The sequence below is a fragment of the Phoxinus phoxinus genome (genome assembly GCF_949152265.1).
Source record: "Phoxinus phoxinus genome assembly, chromosome: 5".
Lineage (NCBI taxonomy): Eukaryota > Metazoa > Chordata > Actinopteri > Cypriniformes > Leuciscidae > Phoxinus > Phoxinus phoxinus.
In genome coordinates, this window is record NC_136880.1 from 7,548,674 (window position 1) to 7,557,024 (window position 8,351).

The following is an 8,351-nucleotide window of genomic DNA, read 5'->3' on the forward strand; positions in this document are numbered from 1 at the left end:
GTTATCAACTGCATGTTGTCAAGTATAGTGACTAGCATTATTTTATGCACGGAATTGCGCTTTCCATAATTGATGCACTTTAGAATTGAACTGAACCAAATCAACACTGAACTGAGCCGGATGACAACCTTTTTAGAGCTTATTTGCAGCAGATTTAATGCATCATTTTTCATTATTTTATAATGATCTTTATAACCATTACTGTGCATTACTGTACAGGTGAAACTCGAAAAATTAGAAGAGTTTCACCTGTAAAGCTTTGAAACAATCTGTATTGTATAGAATGCTATATAAATGAAGGTGTTCATTTCGTACTTTCAGTTTCACAAACATAAACACTGGATGGCCAGGCAGCGTACATGACGCACGTGTGTTGCGGAACTCTGTGATATTTGATCTCGCAGAACATGGAGAGCTTTTCCCAGCTGTAAGTGTTATGCATTTTACTCAGTATTTTGGAATTCAATTATATACCATAGTCAGCAAAAGCTGCACAGTTGTAATTTATTCTAACAGTAGCCTGTGTTTGTTGTTTTTATATTTTTAAGGTCACAAAAACATATCAGGAACAGCTGTACCCTTACTGTTACTGGGTGATCCCGCTTACCCATTGTTGAGTGGGATCATTAAGCCTTACCATGACAATGGAAACCTAACAAGGGCACAGAAGTACTTCAACCAGAGGCTCAGCAAGGCACGAGTATCTGTTGAGTGTGCGTTTGGCAGGCTAAAAGGAAGGTGGAGGTGCATTAGAAAGCGACTTGATGTACACCTGGAGAACGTTGCAAACATTGTGACTGCTTGCTGTGTTCTTCACAGCATTTGAGAGATACAAGGAGATACATTTGAAAATGAGTGGCACACCCACTGTGGCTACACTTCTGACACTCCTGATGTTATGGACAACCACAATGTACTGGGTCCGAATCACATTCGGGAAGCTCTAACAGCTTTTTTTAGCCAGAACCTGTGATGTGCCTAAACAAGTAGAAGTCCGATGGGAGTTGTAAATGTAAACACAAAAAATAAATATGACGTAAGCTGTATCAACTTGGTCTATCAACTGTGTTTGTGGAAATTGTCAAAAAAATACAATAATAAAAATGTTCTTCATAAAGGCTTTAATGAAACATTGGTCAAGTAGCAACAAAAATTTACATTCAATATGTCAGAAAAACCAAACCACTTTCTTTGCATAAAAGCATTCAAATATTGAACAAATGCAGCAGATTGGACGGGATAAAAAGTAAAAAAAAAAAAAAAAAAAAAAAAACCCTCTTAAGCTTATTCTGCTGGTTTTAAAATAAAAAAATCACCACTACGAATACTAATGTGATGGCTATTTAAACTTAGAGGTTGTAGTGTGTACTACTCTCACCCAAACTACTCAGTTCATCGCTGTCGTTGAGCTGCCTTGGGGTAGAGGACAACCTTTGAAGGTGAAGAGGCACAAAGTGACTTTGGGGAAAAGGAAATTGAGAAACTGTTGGAGGTTGGAAATCAGGGACCCTGTAAAAGGGAGTTGAGTTGTGCTGTGGTGCAAGATTTGCATGGGATGACTGTTGACCAGTGAAAAAAGCATTCACAAAGATATTGAACAGCGTTAATTCATGTTCGTGTTGAGTCGCCTGCATTTGAAGCTGCAGCTTGGCTTCTTGTTCAAATTGGGTGGTCATGGCCTTAGTTAAGGCATCAAAGCTGGCTTCCATTCTCGTTCGCTTTCTTTTCCCACCGAGACGTGCACCTTTCAGATAAAAACAAAAGAAAGTTATATGCATATACACACAAGCATAAATATGTGTTTTCATAATCTCTGAAGATTCTAGTTATAAGCAAATGCCATGGACAACTTGTTTGCAAAAGTCACTTGGTAGGAAAAGTTCAATGTAACTTAATTCAACTGTAAAGTAACTACAGAAACCAATGTAAATATGAAGGTGTAGCTGAACAACCCGATCTCACCAAATGCGTCTATATAGCACGCAGTGTGTTTATCGTGTAATATATACGCGAAAATTAGTTTTTACGTGCATAGTATATGCATGGATAGCACATGGTTGGGTTTAGGGTGGGGTGCGTGTGTATTATACGCTTGGGTAGGATTAGTGGTGTGGGGTGCGTGTGTATATCACGAAATTAAGTGCGTATCATATGCACGCGCAAAACTGCGTATCATATCCACGTAAAAACTCATTTTCGCGTATAAATTGCACGATAAACACACTGCGTGCTATAGAGACGCATTTGGGTGAGAACAGGCTGAGCTGAATGAATGTGCAAACACGGTTACAAGAGAACCTGCCTTTAATGGCAAAGAAAAATGAAACATTTCAAGATGAGCTAAAAAAAAAAGGAAGAAGCTGAAGACATAACTGCACAGTAACCCAAGTTCTGAATTAGGTACACATATGCACAAAAAAATAGAGATGACAACTTGTTTGCTCTTTGCAACACATATTTTTGAGACGTAAAGTATCCACAATTGATAAAGCAAAGCACGAATGTACTAAAAAAGCACTTATGTACTATACTTTGAAAAGAAAAACTGTTATAACATAGCAGGTTACACTAAACAATGAGTGGTTATGAAAAGCTTATATTAACATTTGACTTATGCATGTTTAATTCTGAGGAACCAACCTCTTCCACTTGGTACAGTTTGGTGGCTTGCCTCTGTGGAGCTATCTGTAGTGCCAGTCTCAGTAGTGTCTTCATTGGTTCTGCAGTCTAATGGCTCCGCAGCAGACCCTTCACCAGTGGCTGCAGAAACAAATATACATCACTTTTGTAATTTCTTAACATTGCATTACAGAGACAAATGTATGTATAAAAGTTAGCTTTATTATGAATATACAAGAACTTGAGAAGGTACAGAGAGCATACTAGTTGTCATCTGTACTTTTATGCAAATTTTTAACTACTGCAGAATTTCTGTTGTGTAATTAAGGCTAGTAATTTATAGATTTAATATTCACTTGATAAAATGTGTGCAAACTGAATCAGTACATTACATTGTAACCAAAACATTGAGCAGAAATGTAGCCTGCTAGCAATATGGTCAGCTAAAGCGATAGCAAAACATTCCTGTTTTACACTTACATTCGTCTTCATCTCCTTCCTCGTCCTCTGGCGCAGCTGAATCAAAAGAAACCAGTGGCTGTGTCGTAGGTCGGTCACACACAGTACAGAATCCAGCTCGTCAAAAAAAGGACAAGTTGTCCTTCCGTTCCCGCTGCGGTTGTTAGCATCTTTAGCTCTTTTGTAGCTTGTCTTTAAATGTTTAATTTTTCTTTGGCATTGGAGCCAGGTTCTCTCGTAACCATGTTGATGCATTTCGCCTGCTAGTCCTTCGTATATGGTTTTATTTCTGTAACTACTTTCAAGCTTAGCTTGAATGGTCGCTTTGCTCCATAAACGTATAAGGACACGGGTCTCACTAGCGCTCCACGGCCTGGTGTCCTCCATCTTTATGACAGTGCTGGAGAGAGGAGGGGGGAATAATGATAGTGGGTGAGGTTTTGTGGTGTTGATTGCCCACCTGTGAATGCAGACACGGTGGCTGGATTGCGTTTACATTACACTGAGATCCGATCACAATGCGTCCTCGACTACCTCCGAAACTGGACACGCTGATCGGATAACATTCCGATCAGAAGCACGTTTACACTCGTCTTTTCAATGTGTATGTGGACAACATCCAGATACAGGTCGCATGTTAATGCCAAGTGTAAACGCAGCCTATGACTCTATACTCCTGGTACATGGCATAAACTTTGTCTTCATGACTAACTATGTTTTGCACAGAAACAACGTTCCCGTCAATGGCAATGCAGTCATCTTTACTTGATGTTTTTAGAATGACACCATTGGCTGTCAACTGCTTGAACTGACTGAGATTTTCCAAAAGGCCCTCTGGTACTGGCCCATCATGATGTGGAGATTTTAAAAAGGGTTCCTGCTCAATGGGTGAATCAAAATCACAGCCCCTCTGTTCATGTTCAGATAACCTGCGTATAACCTGTGGTAGAGGATTGTGAGCTTTCCTTATCATTATCTTAAGTTCACCCAATAAGTTCTCATAAGGGAAGCCAGAGATACCATCTAAATGGCCATGTACCTTCACATCACCAGTAAGATGCACTAACCCATGAATGTTGTACACTACTTGGTCTTTACCATATAGCAAGCCATAATGCTCCACAAATGAGACAAGAAAATGATGAGCCAAGTGGTTCAATTGTAAACAATACTGCGGGCTAACCAAAATATAGATAGCAACAGAAAGAAGCATCAAGTTATCATACACTTGAGGCAGAAAGACACCTTTCAAAACTATAGGCACAGTTTCGCAAAAAATGGCGCAGTTCTGTTGCTTTCCACCTCAGTCTCTCATTGAGTGCCCAAGGTTTCCTTGCAAATTCAGATGGAATATAATGTGCTAATGCCAAAAGTTTATCAGAGATTAAGGATGCTTGCAAAGACGAAATTCTGGTGCGCAAAGAGCCAGCAGTGCCAACCCACAGTTCAAGAAGTCTCCTCATAACACCCAAACACACTAAGTGCATGTAATCATGGGGAGAACCAGCAACCATATCAACTCCAGTATCTACCAGAGGACAATGAGTAAGGTGGTGATCTTCATTTGCTTCTAATCTAAAGGATTCATCTGTTCTACATGCAGCAGTGAGCTCAGGAAATGTCATACGTGATTTGTGTATATTCCTCTTTGTAAGCACTTATCACAGCCATAATATCCAGTGTGGGACTTGATACCTTTGATAAATGCCCTTGCTGGTGCATCACAAATAACAGAACAAACTTTCAAGAGAAATGTTTTGCCTTGACAAACAAAGCCAGTACTGATGCTTTTCAACTCTTGAACTAAATGTTTTAGATAGTCAGACAGTGTTTTAGGCTTTGCTGTCCCACAAAGCAATGCTATCACAAAAGGCTTTTTGGAGAGTCTTGGTAATTTACCCAGAATGGGCCAAAACTGAATGGATGAGCTTTTAAAAAGAGGTAATCCATCAAAATGTAGCTGTAAAAGAAATTCATAGCCTTCTGGAAAAGAGGATAATAACCTGGTGAACTTTCTTTGGACGACATTCACTATACCAAAATACCATATAAGCCTGGTTCACCCCATCAATCACTGCGAAGTCTTGTCTAGTGTTAAACTGCATTTCTGAGCGTTTTCCCTGGTTTCTTGTTTCTTGGTTTTCGGATATCTTGCCCTGTTCCCTGGATTACTCTTTTGCCTCTGGTCCCTGCCTGTTTTGTTACTTTGTTTGTTTGTTTGTTTGTTTGTTTGGACTGCTTGCCTGTGTTTTGACCTTTTTGCCTGTACACTGGATTACGCCTTTGGATTGCCCAATAAAAGCTGCGTCTGGATCTTAACTCTCGTCTCGGAGCAGTTCGTAACAGAAGACTTCGCCAACCATAGATCCAGCAGCCCAGTAAGCCACCACCAAAAAAATGAATCCAGCAGCGAGGATCGTGTGTCTCCGTCAAGAGAATCGGTCAATCGAAGACTACATTGAAGAATTTATTGAACTGGCACATCTCACCACAATGAGCACCGAATGCCTTATGATTTTCTTCAGAGGAGGACTATCTGAACCGCTCTGTTCATTTATGCCCTTACATGATCCTCACTGGACTTTAGAGCACTATATTGACCTGGCCCTTTTGTTGAGTGGCTCATCGTTGACCGTGGGCGTGGTGGAGGAGGAGCTTCGGGAGCCCGCAATATCCCCTCAGCCTGATCTTCACGTCACGGCAACCATAAAGCCTGCCACCGGATCGGTCTATGGGTGTCCAGGACTTATTTCCAGCGTGACAGATCCACCGCTGATGTCCGCACATACTGCCAAGAGGACCGCCCGAACAGTCTCTCGTTCCGCCACGACCACCGTTCCAGGGCCATATCCCAAGATGGCCACTGTTCCTGAATATCTTCACATCAGCCCTGCCGAGCCTACGCTCCACGTCAGCCCTGCAGAGCCTGTCCACGTCACGTCTACCGATCCAGAGCCTGTCCACGTCACGTCTGCAGATCCAGAGCCTGTCCACGTCACGTCTGCAGATCCAGAGCCTGTCCACGTCACGTCTACCGATCCAGAGCCTGTCCACGTCACGTCTACCGATCCAGAGCCTGTCCACGTCACGTCTGCAGATCCAGAGATTGTCCACGTCAGCCCTGCAGAGCCTGTCCACGTCACGTCTACCGATCCAGAGCCTGTCCACGTCACGTCTGCAGATCCAGAGATTGTCCACGTCAGCCCTGCAGAGCCTGTCCACGTCACGTCTACCGATCCAGAGCCTGTCCACGTCACGTCTGCAGATCCAGAGACTGTCCACGTCACGTCTGCAGATCCAGAGCCTGTCCACGTCACGTCTACCGATCCAGAGCCTGTCCACGTCACGTCTACCGATCCAGAGCCTGTCCACGTCACGTCTGCAGATCCAGAGATTGTCCACGTCAGTCCTGCCGAGCCAGAGCCAGAGCTTCACGTCAGTCCTGCCGAGCCAGAGCCAGAGCTTCACGTCAGTCCTGCCGAGCCAGAGCCAGAGCTTCACGTCAGTCCTGCCGAGCCAGAGCTTCACGTCAGTCCTGCCGAGCCAGAGCCAGAGCTTCACGTCAGTCATGCCAAGCCAGAGCTTCACGTCAGTCCTGCCAAGCCAGAGCTTCACGTCACGTCTGCCCAGTCAGAGGCCGATCCAGAGTCTCGTCCCGCCGAGACTGAATCTGTGCTTGAGCCTGAACCTGAATCTCTTCCTCTTTCTGAGCCTGTGTCTTCGGACAAGATGGCCGACTCCACGCCTGTGTCTTCGGACAAGATGGCCGACTCCACGCCTGTGTCTTCGGACAAGATGGCCGACTCCACGCCTGTGTCTTCGGACAAGATGGCCGACTCCACGCCTGTGTCTTCGGACAAGATGGCCGACTCCACGCCTGTGTCTTCGGACAAGATGGCCGACTCCACGCCTGTGTCTTCGGACAAGATGGCCGACTCCACGCCTGTGTCTTCGGACAAGATGGCCATCGCATCCCCGGAGCCCGTTCCTGAGCCGGTGTCTGTTCCTGAGCCGGTGTCTGTTCCTGTTCCGTGGTCTCCCGAAGGGTCGTCTCCGCCCCGGCCGCCCGAGGGGCCTTCACCGCCGTGGCCACCCGAAGGTCCTACTGCTACGCCGTGGTCACAGCCTGCTCCGCCCTGGTCGCCTGCACAGCCTGCTCCAGGCCCTCTTCCGCTCCACGGGCCTGGCCCTCCATCCCGCCCCCGGGTCCGCCTCCGCTCCACCTCCCTCCTGGACAGTTTTGGAGCGTCTGGAATCCGCTCCTTAAAGGGGGGGCTATGTAACGGTCACCAGCTGGAGTGCCCTTGAGAGCCACCTGAGGGCACTCCACATCAAGACTATTATTATTCACACAGACTACATCTCCCATCATTCTCTGCCTGGACTCATCAGCACTCATTATCGAATTCACCTGTATCTCATCTTCTTGTTTAGTTCACCCCATATAAGCCTGGTTCACCCCATCAATCACTGCGAAGTCTTGTCTAGTGTTAAACTGCATTTCTGAGCGTTTTCCCTGGTTTCTTGTTTCTTGGTTTTCGGATATCTTGCCCTGTTCCCTGGATTACTCTCTTGCCTCTGGTCCCTGCCTGTTTTGTTACTTTGTTTGTTTGTTTGTTTGTTTGTTTGTTTGGACTGCTTGCCTGTGTTTTGACCTTTTTGCCTGTACACTGGATTACGCCTTTGGATTGCCCAATAAAAGCTGCGTCTGGATCTTAACTCTCGTCTCGGAGCAGTTCGTAACATAAGCAGGGACCTTCCATCCTTTGACAGGAAGGGAAAGTATATCCTAAGAATTGACAGTAAGGCTGAGAGAGCCACCAAAGACACCCCAAATCTAACTGCCCAGTCACCTAAGCTGCGCAATAAAATTTCATGGTCGCTCTTCACACTGCTAGAACCACTACAGCCAATGCTGTCTTCCATATCAAGACATCCTTCCCTATTGAGCACAAGCTCTTCAATCAGGCTATCAAGGGGTTCTCACATGTCTTGTTGACATCCTTCCCTATTAAGCTCAGGCTCATCAATGTGACTTTCAAGATGCTGGTTAATGCTCTCGCCTTCTTTACCAGATGGCAGAGTGACTATTTTTTGCATTAAATTATCCACTCTTTTCCTTGCCTTCCTCCTTAAATTGCTATGCTTGTAATAGTCCATGTCACCTGTTTCTTCAGTTCACCCCTTGAGAAATTTTCCTGTGGATCTAATTTGTACAGAGAGAGACAGAGGTGGGGACACAAGAACAAAGGTAGATATTAGTTAACATTAAC

The 8,351-nt window shown here is 44.7% G+C and overlaps 1 long non-coding RNA gene across 1 annotated transcript; it reads right to left on the reverse strand.

The window, feature by feature from the left end:
• Positions 1-1,297: 1,297 nt before the first annotated feature.
• On the reverse strand, positions 1,298-4,846 carry LOC306999147. Its single transcript, XR_013797747.1, has 3 exons — positions 3,100-4,846; positions 2,641-2,760; positions 1,298-1,744 (listed from the first exon to the last, which is right to left on the reverse strand). It is a non-coding gene; the product is annotated as an uncharacterized lncRNA (long non-coding RNA).
• Positions 4,847-8,351: the final 3,505 nt, after the last annotated feature.